The sequence below is a fragment of the Dipteris shenzhenensis genome, chromosome 16 (genome assembly GCF_047967505.1).
Source record: "Dipteris shenzhenensis isolate YYH24624 ecotype China chromosome 16, Dip_SZ_1.0, whole genome shotgun sequence".
Classification (NCBI taxonomy): Eukaryota; Viridiplantae; Streptophyta; class Polypodiopsida; order Gleicheniales; family Dipteridaceae; genus Dipteris; species Dipteris shenzhenensis.
The window spans coordinates 727,719-741,668 of NC_141611.1; the positions used below are offsets into that span (position 1 = coordinate 727,719).

The following is a 13,950-nucleotide window of genomic DNA, read 5'->3' on the forward strand; positions in this document are numbered from 1 at the left end:
CACTGTATACATTATAAAGTTTTAGCCACCCTGGTGGCTAGAGACTCGGAGGATCAGTGCTCCATCCATATTAATTGTAGGTCATCGCGGTGGCTGGTAATTAACTACCAACCTGATGGAATCTTAGGTGCCACCCTAGATGCCACCTCTGTTGAGATATCGAGCTCCACTTGTGATATGCCAGGGTGACCATTGTGCATTTATGTCACCGACTTGTTAGCTGCAGATGCAGTTGGTACACTGCCCATGAATAATAGCTAGATGATAGCTATCTTTATGTACTCTAGTTAGTGGCTCAGTTAGTATGCCACCTTAGTTAGCTGAGTTTGGTTTGAGACCCACATATAGGGTTCACCTATTTCTTTTGTACTTAGAGAGAGTTCTTTTGGCTTTCACAACTAAGAAGAGGAAAACTATTTTCAGCCTCCACCTTTGTGTATATTCCCCCATTGTGTATGTGAGAAAGCTGCAAGTGAGACTCCTTCCTTCTCTCCCACTCTCTTCACGTGGTATCAGAGCTCGATTCGTGGTAAGGAGCTCAAGAAAGCAAACCAAGTTCGTGGTGCCCTAGTAAGAGGATCAGTGTTGCTTTCCTTTTTTTCGAGTTTGGGTGCAAATCTCTGCAAGTAGCATAGCCAAAAAGTGCAAGAGTGCACTGTCTCAGATTGGGACGCCCTTCTCAGTATAGCGAGAGGGCAGTGTATGCTACGAGCAAGGGCGAGGCCCTTGGTGAAATTATTTTTTTGATTCAAGGCCATTTCGGGGCCCATTTTGGTGGCAGAAGTTTTTCGCAGGCACTTAGGAAAGTGCCGTATTTTTGTTGTGCAACCACTGTTCTACAAGTCGGTGAAAAGTTATCACAGAAATTACATTGTATGCCTATGTGCAGAGATATTGGGAGTGACAGAATCTTTCTTATTACCTGTTGATGCATAATCGTCACTAGGAAGTGACTGTGTGGACAAATACCACTCTCATTAGTTTTTCAGATTTGTCCTTGTGAGGCAGAAGTTGTGTTTTTTTGCAATGATAGAATATTTTGCAGTGTTTAGTAATGGCGTCTGATTCTCTTTCATAGATTGTCACTGAAAAGCTTGACAAGAACAACTTCCAAGCATGGAATTTTAGAATGATGAATTTCCTTAAGGGAAAAGGCTATTGGGAGTTCATTACTGGAGCTGAACAAGAACCAGTTATTCCTAATGTTCCCAATCAACAGGAGTTGCAGGCATAAGGCTGGCATGAGAGCCAAAAAAGTTATGTACTGGCTGTCTATCAGTATTTCAGATTCTATGATTGTGCATATTCAGGATGCAAGCACGCCGAAGGAGGCGTGGGATACTTTGACAAAAATGTATAACACAAATACACAAGCCAGGAAAATGCAACTCAAGTAGGAGTTGCATAATGTGTAGAGAGAAAATATGAGCATCAATGACTACCACATGAAGGTGAAGAAGATTGCAGATGCACTTGCTTCTATTGGGTCACCAGTGGAAGATGATGATTTAGTTTCTATGACCTTGAATGGTCTAGGAAAGGATTATGCACAATTCCAGACATCCATTGTCGTCCGTGAGAATTTTCTTGATTTTGAGGAGTCGATTGCTCTTCTAATTTCTGAAGAGCAGAGAAATGGTGGTGCTTCTTCATAAGGAACTTCAAAAGAAGCTATCTTCTACTCAAATACTGGAAGAGGTAGAGACAGAGGGAGAGCAGGCCGATTTGGAGGCCATGGCAAAAATCAGAATATGCAACAAATTCAAGAAAACTAGTCCTATGGAGGAGGACGTGGTAACTTTAGAGGCAGGGGGAGCCAAAGAGGTCATGGTGGATGGCAGAGGGGCCAAAATGCAAACAACAATGTTGAATGCTACTACTATGGTAAAATGATGAAAGAAATGAGCATCTATTTATGGTGCAACACATGACCAATTCTGTGACAAGTGCAGAAGAAAGCAATGATGTGTGGTATTAATGGTGGGAGCTTGTCTCAAATTTTCCTTCAATTACCATTTCATGAAGGGTCCTTCAGGCGTTACTTTGATACACATTTGAAGGGAGGAGTAGAGAAGAGATCACAGGTAGAAGGCAAGCTAGAGGATGCAATCAAAGGATTGGGAGATGTGGTGCAGAGAATTAACTTCTTTTGTGCCAATGTACACCATTTGATCCATGCCCTCCTAGTTGGAGTAGCACACTTGCGGCATGAGGCCCAATGGTTCCATACAGACTTGTACCCTGGCAACATCTTGCTTGATTTTACACCAAACGGTGCATGTTGCATTGGAATCATTGATTAGGGAATGGCACAAGACATTTCAGAGGATCATAGAAAGGCCTTTAAGAAAATGAAGAGGCTAAAGGATGAGAGTGATAAATATTGGGCGCAACGGGTTCTCTGTCATGAGCAAGACCATACCAAAAAACATTGCCTTGCACCAGAGTTATAGGTTTTTGCAAAACAAGGGAGATATAGTCCACAATCTGACATCTTTGCCCTTGGTTGGATTATCACCAAAATGGTAAGGTTTTTCTTTGATGCCAGTGATTGTTTCACTCTAAGTGTTCACATGCATGACAGTGCACTTTTGAGTGCCATTTTGACACACATCTGTCATCAAATGATGGCCAAAAACTCATCAGAGAGACTTAAACTTGATGATGCAATGCATCAAATCAAGATTTTTGGTTGTGATGGAAGGTTGGCTATGTGCCCCATTGAAGAGATGGACCTTGCTCTAAGCCTTAGGAAGTAGTAAATTGTAATACAAGGAAAATCTCTCAAGCCATGTTTTCTTTGCAATGTTATAATAAAATCATATTTAAAATCTCATTATCTTGAATCACAATATTTTGATAGCTCAATGAGATAAAAAGCAAGTCTTTCCAGGTCTAAAACATTATTTTTTGCACTTTTAACCTCTATTCAATATAACTATCCATTAGGATATATATTGTGGACTTGTTGGTTACATTTTGCACTCATTATTAAGATATGAAATTCAAAATTTTATTTTGCATGATATAATGCATGAGTAATTAGTTTTTAACTACTCAATGATGGTCCAAAAGATAATAGTTCAAAATAATGGTACGTTTGCACTGTCAATTTATACTTCTCAACTACTATTCTATCAAAGAACATCAAATATGAGCTGATGCTACTTTTATAGTACCTTCTTCTACCCTTTTGACCTTTGCATTCTACAGGTGATCCTAAATACTTGGGAATTCATTGTGCTCCTTATTGCAATTAACTATGTTTTTGTTGTTTATGCCAAAATAATAATATATTTTGTAATTTCTCTCAATACTTGATTTTCCCCTACATGTCTTTTCTAGATGTTTGTTCTTGGCAATATGCAAGAAGAGTCAAGAAAAGAATGGCTCAAAGTCATTAGAAAACATCTTTGTATAGGGATAATCAAGACGAGCAAGGAGCAGATAATGGATGCAACTAGCAATGCGATTAACATAGAGTGTTTCTAAAGTGAACTCATGGCAAACACAATTGGGAAAATGCCTCTTTCAAGTGAAATGAATGATAATGGAGTATGCCATATGATCAAATATCATCAAATGTTATAGGTAATATGACAAAATGTGCACAAGACTTGAGAGAAGAATTACCTACTACTACTGACATGAACAAATTAGATTTTTAAGATTTGAAGTGGAAACATGAGAAGGCTAAAAGCAAGAGGACAATTTCAAAGCGAGTGCGATATGAGCAGCTAAAACATACATGTGATCCATCTTCTAAGACATGGTTAGCCATGGGGGGAACTCACGGGGATGCTCCTCACAAAGCACATTCATTTAGAAATTTTGATTGTTCAATTGTATTAGGGGTCCCCCATGAGGCTATAGAAGAGGGCGAGAATCTTGGTGCTGGATCGTTTGGAGTGTTTTTCAAGTCACTTTTAATGGGATCACTTTCTTTCCTCGAAGTATCACTTATGCAGTGAAGCACTACAAAGGAGATGTTGCTCACACACTAAAGTCATTTGATAAGGAATACAAAATGCAAATATCACATCCAGGTATTATCAAATGCATAGGATTTACAAGAAGCTTACCTTAAATCAATATTTTTCCATACTTCAATGGAGGGAGTATTGGAGATATGATGATGCAGCTACCGTTTGAGAAAGGGACATTCAAAAAGCAAGTGTTATGTTTGAAAGGAAATGGAGTCACTAGGAGAGAACCAGATCCAGTAGTACTTGGTGATGCAGAGCTTATAGATTAAAGGCATTTGTGGAGGCTACCCCGGACATTATACATGCAATGGTTGATGCATTAGCAACTATACACCAAGCAGGCATTATACATTGCGATCTTCACCCTTTCAATGTGATTTTACCAAGGATCATTGTCCACGAGTTGGCATTATTGATTGGGGACTATTGCTTAGGTTTGGTGAATCAAGAGAAGCCTGAAGTGCACTCTAGATATGGATGATGCAACTTATAAGATTAAGAAGGGTGTGGCAATAAGACACAATAGACTTCATCCTTAGCAAGCTCTAGAAATAATAGACCCTGAGTTCAACAATGCATATAGTAAAGAGACAGATGTCTATGCCATGGGATATATGATTAAAGAGCTTATTACATTCTACAAGGAATGTAAACAATACTATTTCAAGGAGGATTACACAAAACAGTCGACATGGAGTGGCAAGTTGCGAGATGTCTATTTCAATGTGACAAACTATATGTTTGTAGAAAAACAAAATAGAATGACATTGTCCGAGATGAATACTCGTCTGACAAGATATAACACTCAACCCCATGCTTGTTTGCATCCTACTATTGAGATGATGCCTCAATTTTTTTGATCTGATTTCATTATGAAGCTACTACTTGGACAATTGTGTTTGTAAACTTCAATGTTATTTCTTTCTTGAGATTTGAATACTAATATGTGCCTTTATACTATTTGAATTTAATAAAGTGCTATAATATATTTTTTTTGATTGTCAAAAAACAAATTGTGTTGGAATTATTGATTGATTTGAGGAGAGTTTATGTATTTTTTAGTAAAATTAGAAATCACACGGCATGCACATAACTTCTATTTATAATGATTAAATTCAAACTCACATAACTTGCATAGAATTGGTGGTATCAATTTTTTAAGTCATGCATGCACAGGTTGAGAAGAGGTTCTAATTGAGGTTCTCTTTTTATTTTTAAGTAGACTTGCTCCTATCATGGCATCCTTTTTTAGGATTCAAGTGGTTGACAATGATAGCAAGGAGGAGCTAGTGTTAGGGCGATAAGAGACAAAGTTCATCCAACATTCTCTCATGCTTGTGAACAAATTAAAGGCAATGAGCTTCTATTGGGATCATTTGAGTTTGTTGAGGATGAGTATACAATAACCAAACGGCAAGAGGAATGATGGATAATTAATGATCAACTCATAGTTCACATAAAGAGGAGTTCATGTAGCATGGAAGAAGCTCTTCCTCCATGTAAGAGACATTGCACTCAACCAACTACTGAAGAAAATCTTGAAGCTCAAGTGAACATGTCTTCAAAGCTCTCTGGTAAGTTACTGGGCTCCAATATTCTTAAACTTTGGCAATGGCAATGTGACAGAGTTAGATCCAAAGCTGAGGGAAATGGTAGTGTCAAGAGATGATAGGTTTGAGTTGCATTCTGAGGACTTCAATGGTGTACCTCATGTACGGATTTGGTGTCATGAGTGTAATGAACTTTATGGAAAAGGATTGATTGAAGGCAAGCATGCGGCTTATAATTGCTTCTCTAACTTCATGAGATTTCACACCTTAGAGAGTAAAAATCATGAGCTCAAGTATATGGTTTTTCGAGGACTACAGAAAGAAGATATGTCCAAATTAGTGCATCAAGTAGCAAGGGATGACAAAAGAGAGATAGAGGATGCAATAGAGAAGTTGCATTCTTTTATGATGACAAATGAAGGTATCTTTCATTCCCTTATTCCTCAAGTATGATTTTTCATATTCTTACACTAAGTCTCTTACTCATCTCATATTGTATTAATAGGTTGGGATTTTGAGGTGATTGAGGCTATAATACATGATTTTAAGGACAAAAGCTTGGTGAAGATGCGATGCAAATATGATGATGTGTGGCTACATTTGTGTCCTCCAAATCTGATTTGTACATGGTTCTTATTGAGCACACAAAGTTAAACTCTCACATCAAGTCACTTATGAAAAAAGAAGAAAGTTTAAAGGTAGCAATCACAGGCTTGCAAGGGCATCCCCGAAAGGATAAGGAGCATGATCCAAAGCAAAGATCTCTTAGCACCTTTTTGGTCTCAACAAAATCAAGAAGCCCAAGTATGAGTGCTCAATCTCCTAATTCAAGTAATACTAGAGAGAATGAAAGCTCTTTTGTAAATTTTAGTTTGTTGTGTTGGGGTCTTTGGAGTCATGAGATCAAAGTAGGTAACAAATACATTAAGATAAAGCCTTTCTTAGATGATCAATGTGGTGGAAAGCATTGGTTTATAGAGCATCATGTTAAGGCAACATTACATGATGGTTGTAATGAAATTTATGTGGAGGGATCCTTTCGTCACATAAGTTGCATGCCAATTTCACAAGATGGGAAACTGTTTAAAGGCTTCACATGCCACCATTGGAAGGGGATAGTTAAACTTGCTAACTTTAGAATGAGATTGTATAGAGAAGAGAAGGTTGAGAACAAGAGTGGACAAAGGGGTATTGGTTGTGGAAGAAGACTAGATTATCTTACAAAAAGTGAGCTAAAAAATCCAACTCTTTCTGCTAAAAGGTGAGCAAGAGATCTTTCTATGCAACTATGGTGGGGCAAGGTCTCAGGTTGCCATTCTTTCAATAAGAGTCTCGACTTTAAGAGAAGCCAGCATAAAGTCTCTCAATCGAAAGGATGTAAAAAGATTTTACAATAACATAATTGAAGCCCATAGGTTGGACAAATTTTGTGGTAAAGCTGCCTTATGGGACTTTCTACAAGATGTCGCTACAAACATGAATAGGTCAAGATCAGGACAAAGATATAGTGAGAATACAAAGGCAATTTTTGAGGTTGCAAAAATGTGGGGAGGCCCAAGGTTACATGACTCCTTGAGTTCTAATCTCAACGGACCTTCTTTATCAACAACAAAGCGAGAGCAAAGACTTGCAACCCACTTTGTACCAGGCGTACATGAGTATATCTTTGATGCACTTGCTAAAATTTATAGAAAGGAGAAAGAAATGGGATCATGTCAAAGATTCCCTTCATCTTAGTGGAAGATGAAACTGCCATAAAGAAGAGAATAAGGTAATCATATCATGCTCTTTTTTATGACAATAATTTTATTAATCTAAAATTTTCTTTTATATTAAAGAGAAATTGCAAATGAACTTACTAACTCATGCTCATTACTACTTGTAGGTGGAATCCAAAAGATGACATGCTTGTGGGTTTTGATGGATATAAATCAGATGATCATGAGTCTATGACTACATGCATGATCAAAGTGGCAAAAGGACAAAAAGGATATGAGAATATTATTGATGCCTTTCAAAATTGTGCAATTGGTGGACTTGCCAGAGTTTTCCTTGCTAACCCATTGCATAATGCCCTCCCACGCTTGGTTGTTGCACTTCATTGCACTTGCAGTCGATTCGATGCAAGCTTTGTTCGTAAGCAATGGGATGCCATTGGCAACTTATGGAATGAGAAGCTGAAGCCCACGCTTCGTCCAATATTGGGCATGCATCTGATGGTGATAGTCGACGAAGGACATTAATGATGTCTGACTATGTAGACAAAAAAGATAGTAGATTTAGGATCAAATGAGATGGATGGCCACTCTCAAAAGTTATAGAAAATGAAGTTTGTGGGCTACATGATCAAGACTTTGTACATAATTTTAAAAAATTAGTCAATATTCTTGATAAGCCTAAGCGTTAGTTGGCTATTGGCAATGTTTGGATCACCTTAAATCATGTTCTTATTGTGTATGATGCTTTTTCCATCGACAAGTATATGCTAAGGGAGGGAGATATTAGACAAGATGACCACCAAAATTGGGTTGGAGCTCAAAGGATATGTAGTAGACAAGTGCAATGGTGTTTGGGGAACTGGCAAACAATGGAATGCATAGAAAAGAGAGGAGCATGTTGGGAACACAAGCTTACCTTGAAATTGCCGGAGGCTACATTGACATCTTTTTGTATCCCCACTTAAGCCTTGTGGACCGAGTCCATCTTGCAGGCAAAGTTTCCTTTTTCTTCTAGATTTGGAGGTCTTGGATTATTCATCGTACACACTAAACATGGAATAGAAACTTCATAACTAAGGAGGCTTTCTTAGATGTACAGATATCATGCCATTTTGTGGTCTTATTAATAAAGTACTTTAGAGAATTTTGCCCAAGCCTTAGGTGCCCTTTACATCTTACAGGTCAGATGCAGTTGAAATCTTCTTTAGTAAGATTGGAAGCATGGTGGGACATGAAGGTGCTTATGACTTGATGGACATCCTACATAGTGCTGGTAGTCTGAACAGGCTTGCACACTTTGAATGTAAAGAGGGTAGTCCCTTATGTACAAGGGCACATAAGAAGCAAGAACTGGATCTCAAAGAGAATATGCCAGAAGCTAATCGAGGGGACTATAATTGTGTCTCAACTGGTGACAAAATCATTGAAGCTTTTAAGAAAGGGCTGAAAGGTGCTCATGAAATGTGTGAACGTTTGCATATGAAGCCAAAGGGTGAGGACTTAAAGTGGTGGCTACAACCTTGGTCAGCTAGATTTGCAGATGCATATGCACAAGAGTGTGATTCCAAAGAAGAAGACCAACAAGCAGATCATGTGTCAAATATAGAGGAAAATGACAATGATGCCTCCATAAGTGAAATTAGACATTTGGTAGATTCTCTCCTAGATGAGCAACAAGCAATGAACCCAATTGTTAGCATTGATGGTAAGACTCTATTCAAGTCTACATTGGTAAGCCAACTTAATGGAAATCCCACACTCTCTAAAGATAGACTTACAAGGGTTCGACAAGGAGTATACTAACTATAAGGAAGAGATAAAGTCTATTTTTTAAAAAAAAGAAAGGCATTTCCAATGTAACGTTGGACTCTCTCTCATTGGAGGATCTCTATTTTTTATCTAACCTAAAAGTCCCCAAAGTGAGCTCCATCTTTTCCTAATAAGTTAGTGAAAGATATTGGAAATGGTTCGGGAATAGTTTGTGCATTCAACTTTTGATAATCCATGCATACTTGGAGTTTACCATTTTTCTTTGGCACTACCACAATGGGAAATAACCAATCACTGTGGTCAATTGCATAAATAAAGCTAGCACACAAAATTTGATCTAACTTTGGGTAGAAGACAACTTCTTTTGAAGTTCCTCCTGAAGAAGAGGCACCACCATTTCTCTGCTCTTTAGAAATTAGAAGAGCAATCAACTCCTCAAAATCAGGAAAATTCTCACGAACGGCAATGGATGTCCGGAATTGTGCATAATCCTTTCCTAGACCATTCAAGGTCACAGAAACTAAATCATCATCTTCCACTGCTGACCCAATAGAAGCAAGTGCATCTGTAATCTTCTTCACCTTCATGTGGTAGTCATTGATGCTCATATTTTCTCTCTGCACATTATGCAATTCTAGCTTGAGCTGCATTTTCTTGGCTTGCGTATTTGTGCTATACATTTTTGTCAAAGTATCCCACGCCTCCTTCGGTGTGCTTCCATCTTGAATATGCACAATCATAGAATCTGAAATACTGATAGATAACCAGTACATAACTTTTATGGCTCTCTCATGCTAGCCTTTAAATGCCTACAATTCCTATTGATTGGAATATTAGGAATAACTGGTTCTTGTTCAGCTCCAATAATGAACTCCCAATAGCCTTTTCCCTTAAGGAAATTCGTCATTCTAAACTTCCATGCTTGGAAGTTGTTCTTGTCAAGCTTTTCAGTGACAATCTGTGAAAGAGCATCAGATGCCATTATAGAACATTGCAAAATATTCTGTCACTGCAAAAAAAACACAACTTTTGCCTCACAAGGGCAAATCTGCAAAACTGACAAAAGTGGTATTTGACCACACAATCACTTCCTAGTGACGATTATGCATCAACAAGCAATAAGAATGATTTTGTCACTCCTAATATCTCTACGCACAGGCATACAATGTAATTTTTGTGATAACTTTTCACCGTGCCTGCGGAAAACTTTCGCGACACAAACGGGCCCCGAAATGGCCTTAAATCAAAAAAATAATTTCACCAAGGGCATCGCCCTTACTCGTAGCATATACTACCCTCTTGCCACACTACGAAGGGTGTCCCAATTTGAGACAGTGCACTCTTGCACTTTTCGGCTATGCTACCTACAGAGATTTGCAACCAAACTCGAAAAAAAAGAAAAGCAACAGTGATCCTCTTACTAGGACACCGTGAACTTGGTTTGCTTTCTTGAGCTCCTTACCACAAACCGAGCTCTAATACCATGTGAAGAGAGTGGGAGAGAAGGAAGGAGTCTCACTTGCAGCTTTCTCACATACACAATGGGGGAATATGCACAAAGGTGGAGGCTGAAAATAGTTTTCCTCTTCTTAGTTGTGAAAGCCAAAAGAACTCTAAGTACAAAAGAATAGGTGAACCCTACATGTGGGTCTCAAACCAAACTCAGCTAACTAAGGTGGCATACTAACTGAGCCACTAACTAGAGTACATAAAGATAGCTGTCATCCAGCTATTATTCATGGGCGGTGTACCAATCGCATCTACAGCTAACAAGTCAGTGACATAAATGCACAACAGTCACCCTGGCATATCACGAGTGGAGCTCGATATCTCATTAATGTAGGCTCCAAGGAAACCGCATTTGGATGCAGCTAGATGGATACTGAGGTATGTGAAGTCCACATTACAGTATGGACTATTTTATGAGACTGGGGTTCATATACAGTTGCATGGATACACTGATGCTGATTGGGCTGGTAGTATTTTTGATAGACGATTTACAAGTGGATATATGTTCTCTTTTGGGAGTGTTGCAGCCACTTGGAGCAACCTATGACCCGTAGACCAGCATCTATCTTCTACTATGCCACCAAGACTATCTCAACTGTGAGAAGACTCTCATCAAATCAGATGGACAAAGAGAGGGAACCTAGTTGCACTCTATCGATCTTTGTAGGAGAGACCGAAATCCTATGTTACCATGCAACATATAGCCATGTGTTTCCCTACTTCACATTCATTGGTCTGAGTCTTAGTTATAATTAGTTATAATCTGATTGGACATACAAACACTGCCATGCTTTAGCTATATGCTTCTTGTCTTTAACCTCCTCTCCAACAAGAGACCTCCAAGGACCATGTTCCCAATAGGGAATAGCTTGTAAAATATCCATTAGTACATGGAGAGCTAAGGGCAAAATCTCCATGGTAAAGGGTGTAGTGGCTTAGCAATAGCTAGGAGGTGAGGTTGGGGAGAAGTCTACATGGCTATGTCAACCCACACTCTTGGAGAGGAAGAACCCAAAGGGCAGGATAGAGGACCAAACAAAAATTGGGGGGGAAGGGCCGAGCATCAAATTCTAGCAATAAAAGTGCTGGAACTATAGACCCATCATTAGAGATGGGAGTTATATCAACACTAAATGTTGTTTTCTCGCTTGCTTGAAGCCTTTTGTCTTGGTGCTTTATGAGGTTACCGTCTTGGATCCAATCATCTTAGTAGCTGATGTGTAGGACTTGGAGGGGGATCTAATCGATAGCCACCTTGTCTAGTTTGGTCATTTTGAATATTTAGGCCACCTTGACGTGGCTGCTTGTGGGGTGCTCATCTAGCACCAAACAATGCTTGCATCAAGGGTTAAATTTTCTCTAGGGTGTTGACCTCTACCTCAAGAGATTCATTTTTTGCCCATGGTGAACTTGTTAGTAGGTAAGGTCTTTATAGACATGTGGTTTGTGCTGAGATATAGTCACGGATCATGCTTTGTGGCAACTTGATGCACTTTCACATCTCTATGAGCTTTGCCTCTATAGTCTCTAAGGTAGTTTGGTTCTCCTAGAGCTTTAAGATGAGGGTTGTGTGTTTGAACTATAGCTTCTCATGGGACTTGGTCAGGGCTACAAAGGCCAACCTTGAGCGCATCCTACAATTTGTTGATCTGAGCCTGGTTGGTAGTGTTTGAGTCGGGTGGTGAGCAACAATCACCTTCTACTCATGATTCTAATGCTACTCATGATCCTAATTCTTTTTATGATTATAATGCAAAATTTGTGGAGGTACCCAATGTTTGACACTATTATGAAGTGTGCATAGGGCCATCCCACCATCCCTAAGCATCTATCAATTTTCATGGATTTATTTCGATGGGATTCCTACTTCATTTAAAAGAGCACAATACATACATCCCATTATGGACTGGAACATCTCGGGGTGGAGGAGGCTATCTAGCTTTATAAGGGGTTCTTGAGGCTGAGGCTGTGGTTGGGGGCATGAATGACTTCCTTAAGATGAGAGGGCTCTTCCTACCCTATTTGATCCTTGGGGTACTATGGGGATTGTATGCCTACTCTTGTATTGCTAGGAGGCTCCCTAGTCTCCATAACCTTACTTAGAGGTGCTCTTCTCTTAATCACCCTTCTTCTTAGAGGCGTACTTCTCCTCATCACCCTACTACTTAGAGGCATCCCTCTCTTCATTGGCATGCTTTGCATCACCCTATTCTTCATCATGGAAGGATTTTGAGGCTATGTGCAAATGTTTAGATTGGGCCAGTGGAGGATTGCTTGCAAGCTTTGTAGTGTATGATCTAGTTCCAACTTCTTCATACTTTTTGCTCTCCAAAATTTATTAGGGGAGGAAGTAATGCATGTTAGATAGCGTGCTCAGAACGAGGCATAAGAGTAACGAAAGAACCAGGTCAAAAAATCCAAGCATTGACTAGAGCAAGTGAGGCTACCTGTCTAGTGCCTAATCATTACTTGAGTATATATAAGTGGGATTGGATTTGGTAGTGTGCTTAGCCCTTGCATAGCTTCCGCAGTTGTGAATCAAATCTATTGATAAAAATGCCAAGACAATCGACTGCTTGCTTCTCCTTAAAGCCTACTATGTCCTTAGCTACCAAAATCCTCGGGACATTGCTCGCACCTTTATTTGAACCAATATACTCAAAAAAAAACCAAAAGAAGGGCCAAACACCTTCATCCACTATTTTATTGATTGAATACCCTTGAGAGGATGAGCTTCCCTCTTGGAAATATATTCCAGTGCTCATTCCTAGAAATTGGTAGAGCTTTTAACGCTATAGAAAGTAGAAAAGTTTGTTGCAATAACTTCTTGATGAAGAGCATATGCTAATTTTTTATGATAAGACTATGGTCGATTGTTGTATACATCATCAAAAAGCCTTTTGTGATTGTGGAAATTGCAACCATCATAGCTTAGCAAGCCATTGGAGATGATTGCATATAAGTCGCAGCCCTTTCATCTATTCAATCACATCCATTGGATCATGGATGATCTAATGGATATGGATATGAGCACATTAGTGACATTAGATCATTGCTTGATCCAATGGCATGGAGGACTATTGTGGCAACAGACTAGCCCTTAGCTTAAGGAGAGCCCTTGGATGGGGCCTTAGATCCAACCATCCACAAGTGGGAAATGATACGCATGCCCTTGGATGGGAGGACATTGATGGGATTTTTTTATGCAACTGATATCTTTTTGTATCGAATGAAAATGCTGTGTAGATCATAGATAAGCACACTCATGTGTAGGAGATACTAGCACTGATAGGCTCACATGTAGCTATCATGGATAGGCTAGAAGATAATAGCTAGTGAATAGCTCATGACAATGGCTTCCTCTATCTTTTGGGATGATTTTTGTATTGAATATATATTTTGGAACTAACAATGTGC

At 39.1% G+C, this 13,950-nt stretch overlaps 1 pseudogene; it reads left to right on the plus strand.

Annotated features, from left to right (window-relative positions):
• The first annotated feature begins 7,485 nt into the window (after positions 1-7,485).
• Positions 7,486-8,269, plus strand: LOC147892365 (uncharacterized; annotated as a pseudogene).
• Positions 8,270-13,950: the final 5,681 nt, after the last annotated feature.